Below are 22,312 nucleotides of genomic sequence, written 5' to 3'. Positions count from 1 at the left end.
TTTTAATGTTTTCTTCTGATCTTTAAATATAGAATTCATGTAAAAATGCTCTATATTTAAAGTAAACCTTAAATATGTTCTTCCTTCTCCATTTCACAGACTTAAATAATCTAGTCAGTTTGACTACCCTACCTTGTGAGATCTATCTGTAAACGTTGCAGTTAATCTTTATTTTATGTAACAAAATCCATATCCCAATGGTAATCTAGTTATCAACCAACCATTCAAATAAAAATCAAACCCCAAACTTCATAGCTAGCCTAATATTCAATCCAACGAAGTTAAATCTTACAAAGAGAGCCCTCTCTAAAGCTGGCAAGTCTAGATCTCAATTTCCAAATTTGGTTTGTCTTTACCTTGGTGATTTTCTTCTGCAAGCTCAGAAAATTGCCGAGTGCTAACAGAATGGTGACTATACTAGGGAATAAAAAATAATCCTTCATTTCACATCATAATATTATATCCCTAGTTTCTACATCCTTATTTCAAGAAATCTAATGATCCATGCATTGGAAATAAAGGATTAGATTTTTTTCTTCATTTGTAAAGATCTAGCTCCAAAAAGAATTTATACCCGAGCCAATCCTAATCCAGACCCACCTGAAATTTTAGACAATCATAAAAGGATACTAAGAAGGATAATTTTAGCTGAAAGCTAAGGAAGTAATAGCCCCCTTTCAAGGGCCAATTCTCTTCCTGAAAACCTGGAGACCATTCAAGCTATTCAGTTTGACCTACCTTTAAAACATGGTATTTTTAGGACTAATTCTGAAACTTTTTTTGATCAGACAATAGTTGATGAAGCCATTCTTCAACCCTATAAATCAATAAGACCATCTGTTGAACCTAATTTGGACTAGCAAGCTCTTCATGAGTTCGACAAACTACAAGATCTTGTGTCAGCACTTGATCAGGTTGTACATCAAGCTTACATACAACATTCTGTTGAAATTTCTACTCTTACCATTGCAACATCCACTTCATCTTCACAATCAGTTCATCCAACATCACTTTGCCCGACCTCTTATGTAATTTAGACTACTCATCCGGTAGTATCACAAGTAGTGACTCAATTAATTCCCACAAATCCTATATCTTATCCTCCCTTAAGACCAAATATCATCGCTGCTTGCTATGCACCCCTGGCTTTACCTGCTCAATTACACGATATGCCCCAAGATTATCAAACTAGGATTCCCCAATTTGATGGTACTATTGTTATCACTGCACAACAACACATAGATAGGATGGATGACTTTTTCAATCTTCATGAAGTAGATGAGAATGATGTAAAACTAGCGCTTTTTTCTTCAGATTTTAGGTGGAGAATTTAGAAAGTGGTTCAAAAACTTAGCAGTAGGTAGTATAACTAACCTTGTTGTTTTTCACCAATCTTTCCTAACTAGGTGGGAAATTAAAAAGAGTTCTCTACATATCCTTAATGATTATAAAAACCTTAAGAGAGGACTCAATGAAACCGTAGAAGAGTACAATGACAGATTTAATAGGGTTTACAATGTAATTCCCATTTCCATTAAACCATCCCCAGGCTTGGCCCTGATACATTTCCCAGAAGGATTCAATGTTGATATGGCCTATCAACTGAGAGAAAGATATCCTGCAACCTTAGAGGAGATGAAAGCAAATGCACTTAAATTTGAGGTTAATTTATTAGCCAAGAAAGCTAAGTTAAAGATTGAAAAAAGAGTAACAATAAAAGAGGAACCTTCATCTTCTGTTTCTGTTGATTATAAAGTAGACAGTCTACTGAGAACAGTAGAGAAAATGATGGATAGAATCACTATAGCTGATAGGGATCCTCAAAGAAAAATCAAATTGAGCAAATAAGGAATCCAAATCATCGACCAAATCAACCCCAGATAAAACAAAGGGACCCATAAGGTCCATACCATCAGGTAATACCTCCTTTCCAAGAAAATTACATATGAGGAGGCTGAAGTAGTTGATGGTACAGAGGGTACTCAAATATATCTCTTGGGGGTAAATGATAATGACTATATTTTTCTTACTAAGGAATAACAAGACCTTTTCTTGTTATCCCAAAATGAAATAGAACCTAGAGAATTAGAGGATTACAAGAAAGGTTTTGAGAATGCCATTATGGAAGTCCATAAGCAATACAATCTTAGGAGTAGGAAAACACTCGATACTCCACCAAACAAACCAGTTGAAACACTTGCCAAAAAGAATGTTGAGATCCTTACAAGAAAGAATCATGATGTTCTAATCCAAAAAAAACCTGATACTGCATCCAAAACAATTCAAACTAATGATCCCTCTACCAGTCAACCAAGAGATATACCCCAAAAATATGTGGCTGATAAACAAGAAGCTATCAATTCAAATAAATCATAGTCATCATTTAATATAGAAGATGAATTGGAAAAACTCAAAATCCCGATTCCCTTGATGGAATTGATGAATAAAACTGCATACAGATCCCAGGTAATGAAAGCATTAAGCATAAGAGAAAACGTTGACACAGTCAATGTATCAGATGATCAACCTGAAACACTATTTTTCCCAGAATTTGATGGCAAACTTCAAGAGGGAGATGTACCTCCCTTTTATGTTAGCCTAACTATTCATGATAAAATTTTACACAATGCTATGCTTGACTTAGGGGCCTCCCACAACCTTATGCCTAAAGTAATTATGGAGAAGTTGGGATTATATATTACCAGAAGGTATAAAGACTTGTATTCATTTGATTCTAGTCAAGTTAAGTTCCTTGGACTTATAAAATATTTGTGTGTAAATTTAGTCCAAATACCAGCCAAAAGTGTACTTATGGACATAGTTGTTGCTGATATCCCTCCCAAATATGGCATGTTGCTTTCCCGTTCATGGGGAGCCAAACTCCAAGGAACCTTACAGATGGATATGTCCTATGCAACAATCCTTGTCTTTGGTCAGAACAAAAGACTTTATAGAGAGAAACTTATGAAATTCATGGTCACCTCTTAGGATAGGCCTAACAATTATCTTATATATTCTATTCATTATGATCTGGACTCATTTATTTTGTACAATGATGTAAGTACACAAGAACAAGTTCCTAATCATAACACTACTCTTTGTCTAATGTCGATGGTCAAACATTAATCAGTGAGTAGGTTAATTCATATAAAGTTTAATGGAATTTGAGTTTTGATGGATTAGTGAGTAAAGAAGGAGTTGGTGCTAGTGTATGGGTTTCTAATTCATACACTCATCACTTAGAAGGTCACTCCTACAAATTAAACTTCCAGTGTTCTAATAATGTTGTAGAGTGTGAAGCCTTAATCTTGGGTTTACAACTTTTGAAGAAATTTGGTGCTAAACGCATTGCCATTCATGGAGATTTTGAGTGGGTGATAAAACAAATCAAAGGAGAATACTCTGAAAAACATCCTAGGATGAGAGCATATAGAAATTCTATGTTAGACTTTCTAGATTATTTTACTGAATATACTTTTTTTGCGATTTCAAGAGATCAAAACATACTTCCTAATGGTATTGCTACTTCGGAAAGTACTTGTAAATTACCATTTCGTCCTACTCGCTCTTATAATGTCGAAGTGAAAAATATACCTATTGTACCTGATAACATTAGATACTAGTAGGTTTTTGGAGATGATGCTCAGATTGAAAAAAATTTCAGTCTAAAGACGAATTTGAAGATGCTAATATAGATATAGCGTTTGATGTAGAATATATTGTACATACTAGTGTAAATAAATTACAATTGGTTGGAATAGATGAAGAAAAACAAGAAACATATATTTTACAACTGAAAGACAATATCCTACCTAGAGGGCTTGTTACATTAGAAGATTTATTCGATTTCAATGATGTAGCTAAGAAGCCCAAAATTGAACCCACTGGAGCTGGTGTTGAGGAACATAATATTGGGACTGAACTTCAACCCAAAATGATCAAACTGTCCAAATCCTTACCCTCGGCTGAAAAGATAAAGTACATTAAATTGTTCAAAGAATTCATTGATGTTTTCCCTTGGAATTATGAGGAACTAAAATCCTACGACACCAGTATCATACAACAAAAAATTCCCTTGAAAGAAGATCATAAACCCTTTAAACAAAAATTAAGGAGGATTAATCCCATGCATATGCCTCTTGTTGAAAAAGAGGTAAAAAGAATGTATGATGCAAAAATCATAGTACCTTTGAGATATTGCAAATGGGTATCCAATTTGGTTCCCACTCAGAAAACAATGGGTGAAATCAAGCTCTACATTGATTTCTGGAATCTAAATAAAGCCTCTCTAAAAGACAGTTACCCTCTGCCGAAGATGGACCACATCCTACATAAGGTGGTTGGATCCAAAAATATTTCCTTGTTGGATGGCTTTTCTGGTTATAACCAAGTTTTAGTACACCTAGACGACCAAGAGAAGACAATGTTTACTACACCTTGGTGAAATTTCATGTATGTTAAAATGCCTTTTGGTCTAATGAATGTTGGAGCAACGTTTTAGAGAGCCATGGATTTACTGTTGCTGATGAAATGGGTAATTTCATAGTTATATATCTGGATGACATCTTTGTTTTTTCGAAAATAGACGAGGAACAATTGAATCACCTGAGAAGAGTTTTTGAAGAATTTCAGAAAGTTGGCATTTCCCACAACCCCAAGAAAACATTATTCGGTTTGCAAGAAGGAAAACTGTTGGGACACATAATTTCAAAAGAAGGAATCAGATAGATCCTAGCAAAATCGAAGCTATACTCAAAATTAATCCCCCAAGGAATGTAAAGGAAGTTCAATCTTTTATTGGACAAATAATTTTTCTAAGGAGATCCATCCTGAATTTAGCTAAGATTTTAAAGAATATAACCAATATGCTGAAAAATGATACTGAGGTGAAATGGAACATGGAAGCTAAATAATCATTTAACAATGTAAAGAAGGGTTTAACTCAGTAACTTGTGTTAATTAGTCTAGATTTTAATAAAGATTTCCTAATTTTTTCATTTGCTTCTGAACACACCATTGCTACAGTTCTCCTACAAAAGAATAATTAGGGCCATGAACAGCCTATTGCTTTCTTTAGCAAAGCTTTGAGAGATGCAGCATTGAAATATGACATTATGGAAAAAAAATCTTTTGCCCTTGTAAAGGCCATAGAAATTTTTAGAGTGTATATTCTTCATGCACACATCATTGCTTTTGTTCCAAGTGTAGTAGTTAAAGATATACTAACTCAAAACGATCCCGATGGGAAAACAGGTAAGTGGATTGTTGTTATATTAGAATATGATATTGAAATCCAACCCACTAAACTCATCAAAGGTCAAGGGTTAGCAAAATTAATGGCAGAATCTAACTTACATGCTTTAAATATATATTTTCCGTCAATATTTAATGAATTGGATGAGATGGTGACTCCAAATGGTAGCAGAATATTTTGCTACCTCTCCCTGGTATGCAGACATTATTTATGTTCGACATAATTTACAAGCTCCTCCTAGTTTAACTAAAATAAAGGCTAGATTTGTTAAACTTAAAGTCGTTAAGTTTTGTATTTTGAATGAAAATTTGTATTGGAAATATGCTGGTGGTGTTTTACTAAACTGTTTGTTGTAAAATGAAGCAGATCAAGTCATGCCAAAGTTCCATGAAGAATATTATGGTGGACATGTGTATTGGAAGACTACTGTAAATAAGATTTTGAGGGCAGGTTTTTACTGGTCCACCCTATTTTCTTATATCCAAAATAAAGTTACTTCATGCCACAAATGCCAAATATTTGAAGGTAAAAGGAAACTTCTTCCTTTACTCTTGAGGCCTATATCTGTTGAAACCCCTTTCCAAAAATGGGGCCTTGACTTCATAGGAGAAATCCACCTTACCCCATCTGCCCAACACAAGTGGATTCTGACAGCCACTGATTACTTTGCAAAATGGATAGAATCCATACCTACCAAACAAGCTTATGATGCAATCATCATAAAATTCGTGGAGAACAATATCCTTACAAGATTTGGTTTCCCTAGGAAAATTATTACTAACAATGTTGCAACCTCTCTACAAGAAAGGACTTCCAAACCTGCTAGTTATTAATGACAAGCTCAACACGTGGTCAGGTTCCAGTGAGAAAAGTATGACCAAGGTAAGAGATAGTTCAAAGGTTATAGCTAGAAGATTCAGTATGATAGGAAAGGCATTCCTAGAAGCATTGTCATATGATATCGACATTCAGTATGCAATTCCAAATCTATTCATCACCCCAGCCAACATTTTCCAAGTATACTGAAGTTGACAAATTGTACAGAAAGTTGATGAAGATGAATATCTTGAGTGAACAACGTTGGGATAAACTTTGTGAGTTACTGGAGTAAAAGGTATTTTCAGGGGCACACCTCAACGTTACAACACATGCAGAATTCAAGTGCCAGATAGCCAGTTATTCCACCAATTCAGTGCCACCACTTTAGATAGTTCGAATTTCCCTGATATCATTGTAATAAGTTAGAATTATTTAGTTTTATTATTTTTAGATATATCCTAGTCATTCTAATAGTATATTTTTTGTAAATTAATTATAAATACTTCATCTTAAGAAGTATCAAGGGTTGGTTTTTGTACGAAGAACACTATTGTATATTTAATGAAGCATCAACAGATTTCCAGTAATAAAGAAGCTCTTTCACAGGATTCTTGTGTTAAGTTGTTGGTGAAGTGCATCTATCTGTGTTATGTGTTTATATTTCTCCGTTTATAGCACATATTTGTTTTCCAAATTTGAATTACTCAATAGATAAGTAAAGGGAAGAATTTGTTTAAATCTACACTCTGCACCCGGCTACGAATAATTTTAATGTTTTAAATTGAGCTTTAAATATAGAATTCAAGTAACAATCTCTGTATTTAAAGTGAACCTTAAATATGTTCTTCCTTCTCCATTTCACATACCTTAAATAAACCAGCCAGTTTGGCTACCCTTCCCTATGAGATCTATATGTAGACACTGCAGTTAATTTGTATTTTATGTAACAAACTCCATAGCCCAATGGTAATCTATTTATCAACCGACCATTAAAATACAAATCAAACCCAAAACTTCATAACTAGCCTAATATTCAATCCAACAAAGTTAAATCTTATAGAGAGAGCCCTCTCTGAAGCTGGCAGGGCTAGATCCCAGCTTCCAAAGTTGGTTTGTGGTTACCTTGGTGATTTTATTTTGAAACCTCAGAAAATTACTAAGTTCTAACAAGTTGGTCACATTACAAGATATTGTAAATTAGCTATTATTGGTCAACGATTGAAAAATGGTCATTTATATGTAAAATTTATTCCTTTTTTTAGTAACTAATTAGTCATTCTGTACTAGTGAAAAGATAAGCCTTGATCACTACATGAATACTTGACGGTAGTGAAAGATTTGATCCCATGGATGAAAGGAAGCCTCCAAAATCAAATCATGGTAAAAAGTTTAGAGGGAGGTTGTAGCAACTACAACACTTGGTGACACACTAGTAGAACTCCAACTTTCTGTATGGATCTTATCTTATGTAAAACATATCTAACTCTTCAGAATTATTGTTCAGTTGATTGATCACCATAGCTTCTCTACTTATCTTAATTAAAATATATAATCCTTACCATTATCTTCATAAGCGACACACTTCAAAGGCAAGTCAAACTAAGTTGTTTTGATTGGGGATGACAAGTATATAGATATAGAAGTGAAGCAATATTGTCAGAGTCTATGGTTTTCTAGTGTTGCTCCATTGCTAGCCTGCATGGATAGTACCCCAATGGAGTCACTTCAGGGACACAAACATTGCTTCACTTCCAGCGAGCCTAGACAGGTCCCCGACAAAGTTGTTTGCTTCACTTCTCTATGTAGGAAGGCTTTCTTTCTTTCGCCTTTTTTTCAAGGAACTGTGCATAGGCACTTATTGAGTTAATGAGGCAAAAGAGGGATCCTGACTTATTGAGAGCAGGAGAGGTTTTCCCTTAAGAGAAGGATATTTATACACCTCTGAAATATAGTTCACTTGTTAAAGTTTCCTCTCCTCCTTACTCTACTCGACTTACTTGACAAGACAAAACCAAACAATTAGAAGATCACATAGAGTAGGTGGTGTTATTTCCCTATACCAATAGGTGTCATATATCATGATTGACTTATTGAGGTTTGTAATATGTTCATACCTTTACTTGTTGCAAAGGTTTTCCATATTTGTAAAAAAGCAAAAAATTTTAAAAATGTAAAGAGGGTATACCCTAAAAGAAAAATCAAAGGGTGAAAAGAATAAAAGATGGTCAAAAAATGAAAGAAAATGAACCCCAACAAAAAGAAAGACAATGAAAGTGTGCAAGTCTAAATGCCACTACTCTTTTTATTTTTGTGTAATAAACAATTGTGTGTAGTTTGTCATCTATGCCACAATTCATGAATAGTCACACAGTTTAAGCTTGGCTAATTCATTTTTCAATTTCATGTTGTAGAAATATAGAATAAAGATTTGACCAAACAGTGTAATCTCAACAGATAATTAGATAGGTAGAGTGAATAAAAGGAGCTCAACAATGTAATCTAAGCCCTTGGATGTAATAAGGTTAGATTTAGATAGATATCACTATGTAAAAGAAAAGAAAGTTTGAAAAGGGTTTGCCAGTCTAAGTGCACCCTAATAAAGAAGTAAAAATGCTAGGTTAAGTAGGTAGATGATAGTTGTAGAATAACATATGGGGAATGATGAGTTTAAATGTGTAAATATTTTATTTTCATCATAAGACAAATGGCATGTATCACATGAAAAACACTTCAAGCAAGAAAAGTCAAAATAATTAACCCCCCTACTCATTTTCACTAATTTCCCCTGAGTGCCAAGGTATTTTATAAATTAGAGGGGCTCAGAGCATTTCTCTGACTTCTGGAGGGACCGGATCCTTGGCCCAATAATTTATAAAGCCTAAGTACTTAAAACCATTCATTAAATCATCATACCCATCCATAAATCATTTATTCCTTTGATAAGTTTTTCCTAAGTAAAATTCTATTTTACTTAGGAAAATTATATATTTTCCATAAAAATCTTTTTTCACTTTAAGCCTAAGTTTGAATACACACATCAAATGTTTTTATACTTACTGCTTTTATTTCATTGTTTCATATTAACTACTAACTCGTATTAATTTATAAATCCCTTATAAAATCTACCCATTCCTGTATTATTGTAACTATGTTAAAAACCCCGAAATATTAATATCCCACCCCTTTGGTTAAAATATAACCATAATCCGTTGTAAATAGGGATTAATTAGTTAATCTGTAACTAATTAACAGCCCTAACCCTCGCCACACTAAAAAGGGATTAATTAACCCTCACGATTAATTAACAGCCTCCCCGACCAATCCTGTCACCCCCGATATGATTAAATAATTCTTAAATATATCGGGCCCGCCTTTATTAAGATCCCGTCACTTCATACCCCCTGAAAATCATCCAATCGAGTCCCCGAGATCCGACGGCTATTATGCATATCGCACGACCCTTTGTGACCGCACGTTAGCGTGCAATCACAAAGTGGTTTCATGCACAGTACCTCTGCCACGCGTCGATCAGTCTATGGAATCGCTGTCTCAAGGCCAAATACCACCCCTTCCCCATAAGCGGTGTGATATAAACCACTTACCGCCTCCCCACTAAATGACAAAACATCATGTCATTTGCCACTAATGTCACCTATCCAAATCCTAAAGCTCGCCAACCCTTGACTTTGTACATAAAACAAAACAAGTCTTTTTCATTGTTTTATTGTGTAAACCTGTACGCCCATGCAAACGAACTTCAAAGTCGACCAGCTTAAGCTTGCAGTCACCAATTTGCTCCAAAATTTTCAGTCGATGCCGCGCAAATTTGTTCAGCCACACCCAGTACCTGCATTACGTTACCCATCCCCCAAAAAAGCAGGTATTTATCAAAATTCCTGATAAGAAACCCTGCAAATACTAGTTTTCCACTACAAATTAACTAAAAATCCCAAATTCATCATAATTCTGTTACTATTTTCATCATTCAAATCCCCTAGACCCTCTATTTTGTCCTGTTTACAAAGAAAACCTTAATTTCCCTTCTGAATCCACAAGAACCAGAAATGGAAACTCCGGTATCTCTGAACGTTGCACCCATTAATGCTCTTCATTGAGATTTAGACTATCTACCTCTGGTAGACAAAGACTTCCAAATAAAAGACTTAACCACTAATAAAGACCACCTCAAAGTCTTCTGCCAATGTAGAGATAACCACTTAAATGGCTATGATGTCATGGGACTGTGGGAATCCAACCTCCTAATGTACTTCCTCCCCTCTGTGCATGTTTTTCCAGATATAATCCATCAGTGCCATGCAAACTATGACCCCATCTGCAGAGCAGTCATGTCTCCCAACCAAACAGTCCTTTTCTCAATAATTGTTGAAACAATCAATAAGATGTTGCAATTTCACCCAGGTCAAGCCCTCACTCCCAGTTCCATTAGGAATTTGCTTGAGAAAGCAACCAAAATGTCCCAATCTGAACTTAATCACCTCTGCTGGACTTTCATACTAAAGAAATATCAGACTTCAAATCCCCCTCCTTATGGGTCAGTTTTCTTCACAGATATAGGTAAAATTATAGTTGATATGATATCTGCAGTCATGGGATTCAACACTAGTGAGTATGTAGATGAGTTAACCCTAGTGTTGATGTCTATCTTTACCCCTGGATAGCCCCCTGTTGTCAAGTATGATTATGCCTCATTTATTGCTGACAAAATTCATGATCAGTTCATGAGACTGGAGAATGAAAGGGTTTTCAAGTATACCACCTTCGTATATCACCTCATGCTCTACTATCAGTCAAACAATTTCCCATTCTCTATCAAGAAACTTGATACCAAGGGTAATCCAAGGTTTGTCATCTTTTGGACTCCCATCTTTAATAAATCTCTATCCAACCCTTACTCATATAATGAGTTCATTGATTAGTTTGTCCACCCAACAACTACCATGCTGACATGGATTTCACCTCCTTGAATCAATGGTGACATTAAGAGGAGCCTTTAGCTTTCCAAATAGTGCAGAGTGGGTGACTGGTATTTATACCAGAATTATACAGAAATCAGGATAAATGGGTGTGAGCTTTCCCCATTCAAGCTACACAGATATGTTCCAATGAGAATGTTTGCATTGGAATACCATAGACAGATGATAAACTCAGACTTGATTCATTTCACTAAGGCTAAGTAGAGAGCACAACTAAAGATCAAGGATCAATTATGCCCTTTCCTCTGTAACACTAGGGAAGCATGGAAAGAAGCATAAGAAATTCTAGAAGGCCATCTGAAACTAAACACAAGTTTTAATTGGATTCCTTATGATCCCCATAGTTTCATCTGTGACAGAAGGATGAAAAATAGACTGTCACCATACTTGCATCACAAAATCCCAGAGATTGAACAATTTGCCAATATGGATGAATGGAGGGAAGGGACCCTAGTAGAAACAGATAGTGAGAAGGTCAATATAGAAAATGTAACGAAGGATCTTGAAAAGACACTTGACCTGGATTCTTTTGGACAGGTGCAGTGTGAGACTTTTCAAAGACCAGCATCAGGTACTAGTGCCTCAATAGCTAATACCTCACAAAGGCACTCACAAGAGACCAGTACACCACTTGCAGGGACATCCAAGGAAAAGGAACTAGAGACCAACACCCAAGCAACAAAACAATCAACTATGTCCAAGCCATCTGAAACTTCTCAAGAACAGGCTTAGACATAGGCTCACCCAACTCAAGTTAATGTAGAAGAGCCCCCAATTTTGCAAACTCGTCTGAATGAGGAAAATAATAAAAAGGGAGATAGGGAAGTAGCTACCCCTGCCAGTGGCCCATAAGATCAGCCTGGTGCTAAGAGGCACAGGCTAAATCCTCATTCAGAAGAGGAATTTTTCCAAAAAACTACAGATAACCAAAGAAAAGAAGGTGTAGATAGTAACTAGACTTTCCCAGCAGGTGGGACACCTTCTAGCTCACAGAGACAGGAGCTGGGGAGACAAAAAAGTGCTGAAGTGTCATCCTTTAAGCCTCCAGGAAATGAGAACCTAGAAATTAAAAATAAATTCAAAGAAATAAAAGCTAGAAATGAGCCATTAAGGATCCAGGTCTATAATCAATATTTAAAAATGGCTCCCACCAATCAGAATAGATTGATGTCAGCCTATGACATCAAGGAGGGAAAAGTGCAAATGAGCCTCTTCAAGCCCAAAGTACAACAACCTAAGACAATTGCAGATTACCTTCAAATAGATTTTGAGGCCATGGCAAAAGACATTCATCCCTTGGATCAGATCGAGTTACACAGGAAAACAGGGGAAATGATATATTCTACATTAACCGGTAAGGCCATGATGGCCCAAAGATTAGAAAATTCTTTGAATAATACAACTGCTCAGTTACAACTAGAAAAATCCTCTTCACAAGATAAAGACAATAGAATTAAATCTTTGGAAGAATTGATTATTGGATTGGGCCACAACCCAAAGAATGTGAAAGTTGCAGAGGCTTTGATTAAAAAGAAAGATGAAGACATAGTTGCCTTAAGAAAACAGCTGAAGTTGCCTCCATCAAGGCATCCACAAATTGCTGAGGTTTTACAAAAAAGTTCTAAAGAAGATCTTATGGACATAGTCCTCAAGCTTAATGAACAGTTGAAGGAGACTGAACAAGAACTATAAAAATCAATGAAGGACAAGCAGGGAGAGTCGACCTCTCAGCCTCCAAATGTGATACCAATGGTCTCCACTGCAATCCCTTCAACACTGGCAACAGCTCTGGCACCCAATGTCCCTTTAGTCACAGCTCACAGGTATAGGTATAGGAACGGTACCAATAGGAACTTCAGGTTTAAGCATAGATGAATTGATCAAATCAATGGAGGAGTTAAAGCTCCAAGTCTCTGAATTGCAGAAGGTAAAAGAACAATTTCTTACCTTAGAACAGAAATATGATCTTTCAAAGATAAATTTTGCTGAAAAAGTGAGGGAAAACAAAGGGTTAGCTCAGCAGGTGAAATCACTGGAGAAGGACCTCACATTTGACAAGCCCTTAGCAAACATTAGGAAGATTCTTTGGACCAACATCACTCAGTCAATAAATGATGTTTGGCCATCAATACAGATAATTTTTGAGAAAATTGATTTGGTTAAAGTAGCTCTTGAAGAAATCCAGAGAACTAAAGAAGAGCTAGGAGGAAATCCTGAGGAAGCCACCAGGACAATTAATTTTTTGAATAGAAAAAATAAGTACCAGCCAGAAGAACTAGGCATCGAAGACAAAACAAGGACTATTCTAGAAGTTAAGAAGGTATTAACCAAAAGATCTCTGATGCAGAATTTGGAAAGGAGATGCCAGAACATGCAAGAAGAAATTAATAATTTCATGGAGAAATTTGGTATTTTTCAGAGCAAGGGGCTACTCAGTGCTTTTGTTATCAACGATAAATTGATGAGGCATATAGACTATGTTGATAAATTGGCTCTATATGCAAATAACCAGGCCAATTGATCAACTAGTACATCTGCACCAAAGGCCCTACCTACAGGAAGAGTTCTCTATGACAGTCTAGAGAACCTTTTCTATGTTGAACATGAGCTAAAGCATTTGTTTCCAGTTCAGCCTACTTTTTCCAAATACATAGAGGCTGATGAAATTTTCAGGAAACTTCAAAGGACCAGAATACCACAGGAAAAATGGTGGACAGATATGACAGAAATTTTGTGATTTATCCTTGGTAAAAAAGTAAATTTTCATTATTTACCATAGTTAATGATGGTAAAAGAGGGTGAACAAGGATCAAACAGGTAAAGAGTATCAGAACAGGTTAAAGTGTATTAGTAAGAAGATGAAAAGAAGAACAACGAGCATTGAGTTATGAGGAAGATAGCAAGATGCTTCATCATAGTGCATGCCTCCAGCTCATCACAAAAACAGGGATAGCAAGCCATCAGTTTACTTTATCCTCTATCTTTTAGACTATCTGTCTCTACTTTCATGTAACATATAGTTAGTCATCCTAGAATATATCTATCTTTGTTATGAGATATTTTATTATAAAACTTTTGTATAAATGCTCCCTCATTCGGAGTATTGGGTGGATTCTTAGACATTTCTGTAAAACTGATCATTTTGGAATAAAGTGTCATTGATCAACTCTTGTATGGCTAACTAGATGAAGAATTAATACAAAGGAATTTTCACAGGATTCATGTATCAAACACCGAACAAAAAAGTATTTTATATCTCATGTGTTATTGTTTTCTTGTTTAAATATTTCAATTGTGTTTCATATCTGAATACCAAAATGAAAAAGTATAATTCAGAAAGTGCTTAAGTGCAATCTATCTTCAATCATCTTCATTTTACATATTCTCTTCTAAACTATCATAGGCAAGGAATTCTTAATTGCTCCTGCTTCTTAGTCTATCATTTTGATCATTTAGTAAAAAATTCTTAATTGCTTTTTATTGGTGATCACACAAATTCCCTCTTCTCAAAACATGTGGAAGGATTCTTAATTTCCCTTCTTCCCTTTTGAGCCCATCTCATCCTTTCAAGTTACCATTTGCTCCTTGTTTAGCTATCTTGCCCTATGAAGCCATCCTTTGTTGAAAAGCCAAATCCAGTTGAGCTATCTTCAGTTGACTCCATAGCCCAATGGCCTGAAATACTCAGTTCTATCGATCTGCTCCTGAATTCCACCACCAAATACAATCAAAACCCCCAAGTTTTCATAACTAGCCTAATATCCTATAAAACAAAGCTAAATCCTAAAGAGAAAGCCCTCTCTGAGTACAGATTGGTTAGATTCTATACTTAAAAGTTGGTTTGTGGTTACCTTGGATCCCTTTCCCTCTTCTTACAACTTCAGGGAAAATCTGAGTGATAACATAGTGGTGACTCCACTGGGGACATCCAGTTCCTTAGTTAAATAAATATTTAAGAAAGATTAAACCTCAAATCTAAAACATCTTAAAGAAATCACAGAAGTTGTTGTTGATATTGCTTTAGAAAATAAAAACCTAAAACTTGGCTTCAGAAAGGACTTGTTACACTAGAGCTAATCCTGATCCCAATCCACCACCAGAGTTTGACCCCAATCTGATCTCCAGAATCCTTAGGAGACAAGAAAGTCAAGAAAGTATTTCCAGTTCTCAGCCCACCTACAGATCAAGATCATGTCCTGTTAGGTGGATTTATCTTGCAGATGAACCCTTTGATGAACATTTTGAGATCTCATTGTTTAGGACATATTCTGATTTTGAATTAATTGACCTAATCCCAGACCCTTTGTTCATCAAATAATTACAGCTTCAAGCTATTAGTTTCTCAATTGAAAGAAATTTGCAGAACTCAATACAATTTGATCTTACCTCGGAAGGAACACCCAATCCCTCAGTAATCACTACTGCTTCTACAAGCTCATCACTGTTTCCTCATACATCACAACCTCAAGCCACTTCACAACAGACCACCCCTTCTACCCCTCCATCCACAACCCAAACACCCATTGTTATCCCTACCCCAGCTGTTGTTTCAACCTTACCTATAGCCATGGCAAACAATTATACCCCTTTAGTTCTACTAGCAAACTTAGGTGCCATGCCTCAGGACTACCAAAGTAAAATCACTCCATTTGATGGCACTAATACCTATACAACCCAACAACACACCAGAAAGATGACTGATTATTTTGAAATTTATGAGATAGACGTTGATGATGTACGAATGAGAATATTTATTCAGAGCCTAACTAGTTTAGTTAGAACTTGGTTTAGGGCTCTAGCAGCAAACAATATAGACAACCTAGAAACCATCTATAGACAATTCCTAAATCGATGGGAGAAAAAGAAATATCCTCTTCAAATCCTATCTGAGTATGAAAACCTCAAGAGAGGAACACAAGAAACTATGCAAGATTACTGCACTAGATTCAACAATGTCTACAATGCCATCCCTCAAAACCTCAGACCCCCACCTGATTTGGCCTTAATAAAATTCCCAGATGGATTTGACTCTGATATGGCCTTTCAGCTAAGGGAATGAGCCCCTAGAACTTTGGAAGATATGAAAAGTATAGCTGTCAGTGTTGAAGCCAACCTGATGTCTAAAAGAGCCAAGGTTAGGAGCGAAAGAAGGATACCAGTAAAAGAAGAAGCCTCACCTTTTGAACAGAAACTGGATGCCATAATTAAAGGGATGGATAGACTAGGAGACAGAGTGGAAACAATTGAAAGAAAGGCCCCTTAGGATGGTCAGCCAACCAACACAGGGAGAAATCCTAATTTTCAAAAGAATCAAAACTAGAACCCTGAGAAGACTGGTCCAGATCAAAACATTAGACCCCCTTTTGAGGGGAATTATGTAGAAGAATCTAGTTCTAAAGGTCCACAAGAAGATACTCAAATAAATTTGATGGGACTTAATAATGAAGGAGAGGTTTTCTTAACTCAAGAAGATCAAGAGGCCCACATTCTTGAACAATTTCAAACTTAGCCAAGCAAATCATTTAACTTTAGGAAGGGATATGACATAGCCATCTATGAAGTGCATAAGCAGTATAACCTAAGGAGCAGGAGAATTGATGTTCCTGAGGCAAACAAACAAAAGATTCCAAAACAGCCCATCAAAGGTAAGACAGTCACCACACCTGTACAAATTCTTTCTAGATCAAACCATAACCCTCCTAACCCAATAATTGAGGATGTCTTTGATAATCAACCAAACAACAAACAACCCTCCACTCCCCTTCGTTCTAAGGGAACTGTGGAAGAGCCTCCAGAAGTTGATTTAGGAGAAACTGCAAATCATAACCCCACTCCTGAAAAGTAGAAAAACACATAAAATATAGAAAATAGAGAGAATACTAATGTTAGAAATCCAAAAACCCAAACAGAAAAAACCCTTTAACCTGGAAACTGAAATAAGTAAGTTGAAAATTGTTGTACCTTTATCTGAATTAGCTAAACATGATTCTCACCGAACTCAAATTCATAGATCACTGAAAATTACTGAAATTGAAGATTCAGTGAATGTTTTTGATGACCAGCCAGAATTAATATTTGGCCCTAAAGTAAATGGTAAACATTTAGAAGGAGGAATTCCTCCCTTCTATGTGAGCTTAAACATACATGATAAAATCCTTCACAATGCCATGTTTGACTCTAGGGCATCTCATAACCTCATGCCGAAGTCTATAATGGGAAATCTAGATTTAGACATCACTAGACCATATAAAGACCTCTTTTCTTTTGATTCTAGTCAGGTAAGATGTTTAGGATTAATAAAAGACTTGTGTGTCTCATTGGTTCAATACCCTGCAAAAACAATTTTAATGGATATAGTGGTAGCAAATATACCACCAAAATATGGCATGTTATTGTCCAGGTCCTGGGATGCTAAGCTCCAGGGATCTCTTCAATTGGACATGTCCTATGCTACTATCTCGGTTTTCGGCCAACCAAAGAAACTATACAGAGAAACATTGATGAAATATGTAGTAAGTAGTCAGGAAAAACCACAAAATTTCCCCATCTACTCAGTACACTCTGATATGGACTCATTCATTCTTTATAATAATGAAACCAATCCTTCTAATACTCTAAAATTTTTAGCAGCAGAACCAAAAGAAATTAAAAAAGAAAAATCAAGTGTTCAGATTCAGGAAATATCAGATACCAATGACAAATTAGACAACAAAGAAAAACCAGATGAGAATGAAAAACTAAATCCCCTTGTTAAACAAATTCCCACCACCCCTGACACTGATTATGTGCATGAAATTATTTGGCATTTAGAATTTGATGGCTCAGTTAATAAGTTAGGGGTAGGAGCAGGAGTTTGGGTGTACAATCTAGAAAATGACCATGCTGAAGGCTATGCCTACAAATTAAATTTTAAGTGCACCAATAGCAGAGTATGAAGCTCTTTTTCTAGGACTTAAACTTGTCAAAAGATTAGGAGCAATTAGAGTATCTGTCATAGGAGATTCAGAATTAATAATCAAACAGATCAAAGGAAAGTACTTAACTAGGGATCCCAGATTAGGATACTACAGAGGAACAGTCATAGAAATTCTTAATACTTTTCTGAAAACTAAGCTTGCTATAGTACCTAGGAAACACAACTTACATGCCCATGTTTGTCAGAACCTGCAAATTACCTTTTGAACCTAATCATCAGTTCATTGCTGAAATTACGCATAGACTAGCCATCGTTGATAATCTGAAGAACTGGTAGGTCTTTGATAGTGATGAGCAGATTAATAACTTTTTAACTTTAGATAAAGAATTTTCTAACAGTTACATAGATGTTGATACAGACAGTAACTTTAATCAGATAGTTGAGGTACAAACAAAATTTTTAGAAGAAAGTTCAATTCAAATGCTTCATCCCACAAAATTCACACAAAAAGGAGTTCAATACCTAAAACAAATGGACCTTGATGAGATAATTGAAGAAGAAACGAAGGTTATTGACCTAAACGATAATCATCTGACTAAAGGATTAACTCCTCTAGAAGACCTCTTTGATTCCAATGACATTCCTAAGAAACCAAAGATGGAACCATTAAAGGCAGACATTGAAGAATATAATTTAGGAACAAAAGACAATCCAAAGATGATAAAACTATCAAAGTCTTTGCCTCCTGATCATAAGATAAAATATGTTGAACTTATGAGAGAATTCCAAGATGTCTTTGCCTGGAGTTATGAGGATTTGAAATCATATGATACCTCCATAATTCAGCATACAATACCTCTGAAAGAAAATCAGAAGCCCTTCAAACAAAAACTCAGAAGAATCAACCCTGTATTGTTACCATTAATTGAAAAATAAATTAAACGTATGTATGAAGCAGGGATTATTGCCCCTATTAGATTTTCAGAGTGGGTGTCTAACCTAGTACCTACTAGGAAGAAAATAGGGGAAATAAGATTATGTGTTGATCTTAGAAACGTGAATAAGGTATCCCTTAAAGATAACTATCCTTTATCGAAGATGGACCATATTTTGCAAAGGGTAGTGGGTTCTTCTAGAATTTCACTTTTAGATGGGTTTTCAGGATATAACCAGATCCTGGTTCATCCTGATGACCAGGAAAAAACTTCCTTTACAACACCATGGGGCACATTTATGTATATTAAAATGCCATTTGGACTTAAAAACACAAGAGCTACTTTCCAAAGGGAAATGGACATTGCATTTGCCAAATAGATTCATGATTTTCTTGTTATATATCTGGATTATCTAACTGTTTTTTCTAAATCAAATCAGCAGCATTTGGACCATCTCAGACAAGTATTTCTAAAATGCAGAAAATATGGTATTTCTTTGAATCCAAAGAAGTCCTTGTTTGGCTTGGAGGAAGGAAAACTCTTAGGTCATATCATTTCCAAGGATGGCATTCGAATTGATCCTGCCAGAATTGAAGCTATACTACAGATACCTCATCCAAGAAGTATCAAAGAACTTCAAGCTTTCTTAGGGAAGATAAATTTTTTGAGAAGATTCATATCTAACTTAGCAAAACTCATTAGACTACTTAATGATATGTTAAAAAAGGATTCAAGTATTAAATGGACAATAGAAGCCAAATAAGCATTTGAAGAAATCAAAATGGCTTTAACCAGAACAACGGTCCTTACTAGTCCTCAATTTGATAGAGACTTCATAATTTTTTCTTTTGCCTCAGAACACACTATAGCAGTTGTTTTATTACAAAAGGATGACCAAGGATGTGAAAAACCTATAGCCTTTTTTAGTAAAGCACTCAGAGATGCATCATTGAAATACAAAATCATGGAGAAACAAGCTTTTGCACTTGTAAAAGCCATTAAAGACTTCAGAGTCTACATATTATATTCTCATGTGATAGCCTATGTACCAAATGCAGTTGTCAAGGACATCCTGACTCAGGATGGAATTGAGGGCAAAAGGGGTAAATGGATTGCTACCATCTTAGAATATGATATTGAAATAAAACCTACAACATGGATAAAAGGACAGGGATTGGCCAAACTCATGGCATAAAGCAATTGTCAAGCCCTGGACACAAATGAACTGGATAATGAATAGGAGATGGCAACTCCACAAATCAGCCAGGCCTTTTTAGACTCACCTTGGTAAGTTGATGTAATTTATGTCTTACAAAACCTGCAGGCTCCTCCAGGGTTATCCAAAACAAAGAATAGGTTTTTAAAAATGAAAGCTTCAAAATTTTGTACTCTACATAATGCTCTTTTCTGGAAAAATCATGAAGGAATTTTATTAAATTGTTTGTTAAAAATGAAGTTGACAAGGCTCTCCAAGAATTTCATGCAGGAGACTGTGGTGGACACCTCTATTGGAAATCAACTGCAAATAAAATCCTAAGGGCTAGATTCTATTGGCCAACCTTGTTTGCAGATGTGAAGAAATTTGTCACTTCTTGCCATAAATGTCAAATTTTTGAGGGCAAGAGAAAACTATTACCTTTACCCCTGAAACCCATTTCTACCGAGAAGCCTTTCCAACAATGGGGTCTTGACTTCACTGGTGAATTCCATCCTCCCTCTTCAGGCCAACATAAATGGATATTCACCACTACTGACTATTTTACTAAATGGATAGAGGACATCCCCTCCAGACAGGCCAATGATATAGTGATCATGGGTTTCTTAGAAACCAATATATTGTCCAGGTTTGGCTGCCCTACTAAAATCATTACTGATAATGCTGCAGCTTTTAAAACAAAGAAGATGATCAATTTCTGTAACAAGTATCATATTACACTGGGCCATTCCATAGCCTATTATCCTCAAGGGAATGGACTAGCTGAATCTTCCAACAGGAGCCTCATTAATATCATTAAAAAACTGTAGGAGGAAAATAAAAAGACTTGGCATAAGAAACTAATAAATGCTTTATGGGCAGACAAGCTTACAACTAAAAAATCCATTGGAACCAGTCCTTATGAGTTAGTGTATGGCATGGAGGCTACTTTTCCTTCATCACTATGTGTTCCTATTATGAAACTACTCCAAGAATCTCAAGTGGAACCCAATGACATTCAAAGAAGGATAAATCTGACTATTAATTTGCAGCAGACTAGAGAGGAGGTGTACCAAAGATCCCAAGTATTGCAGGGAAAGCTCAAGAAGATTTTTGACAGAAGAACCAAGTCAGAAGATTTCCACCTTGGAGATAAAGTGTTAAGATGGGATTCCAGAAGAGAGGATAAGGGGAAACATGGGAAGTTTGACTTCCTATAGAAAGGACCTTACATCATCTATGCCCTACAAGGAAACAATACTTATTCTCTAAAGAACTTGGATGGTACAGAAGTAGAAGAAGGATCAGTCAATGGTCAGATGTTAAAGCATTACTTTGATCCTACTTACTAATGTTACCTTGTTCCTAACATGTACATATTATATCCTTTGTGATGTCACAGTTTTGATTGGACAGTAACTTTTGGAGTTGAAGCCCAAAGAGAACGCCTAAACTTTAGAAGAATCATTGTCATACATAAAATAAAGCAGCAAGTAGAAGAAGATTGCAAAGCATAGTCAAAGTCATTCAGAGGCCTCTGATCTACTGTTCTTGAATTCCACCAGGGAAAGCCATCCCCAAGTGGAGCCATTGTTATGTCCCTATACCAATAGGTGTCATATATCATGAATGACTTATTGAGATTTGTAATATGTTCATACCTTTACTTGTTGCAAAGGTTTTCCATATTTGTAAAAAATCAAAAAATTTAAAAAATGTAAAGAGGGTATACCCTAAAAGAAAAATCAAAGGGTGAAAAGAATAAAAGATGGTCAAAAAATGAAAGAAAATGAACCCCCCCAAAAAAAAAGACCAGGAAAGTGTGCAAGTCTAAATGCCACTACTCTTTCTAGTTTTGTGTAATAAACAATTGTGTGTAGTTTGTCATCTATGCCACAATTCATGAATAGTCAAATAGTTTAAGCTTGGCTAATTCATTTTTCAATTTCATGTTGTAGAAATAGAGAATAAAGATCTGACCAAATAGTGTAATCTTGGCAGATAATTAGATAGGTAGAGTGACTAAAAAGAGCTCAACAATGTAATCTGAGCCCTTGGATGTAATAAGGTTAGATTTAGATAGGTATCACTATGTAAAAGAAAAGAAAGTTTGAAAAGGGTTTTCCAGTCTAAGTGCACCCTAATAAAGAAGTAAAAATGCTAGGTTAAGTAGGTAGATGATGGTTGCAGAATAACATA

The sequence above is a fragment of the Pinus tabuliformis genome, chromosome J, assembly GCF_031772625.1.
Source record: "Pinus tabuliformis cultivar Carrire ecotype Pingquan chromosome J, CPIR1, whole genome shotgun sequence".
Classification (NCBI taxonomy): domain Eukaryota; kingdom Viridiplantae; phylum Streptophyta; class Pinopsida; order Pinales; family Pinaceae; genus Pinus; species Pinus tabuliformis.
The sequence above is the reverse complement of the archived record's forward strand: the minus strand, read 5'-3'. Positions refer to the sequence as shown.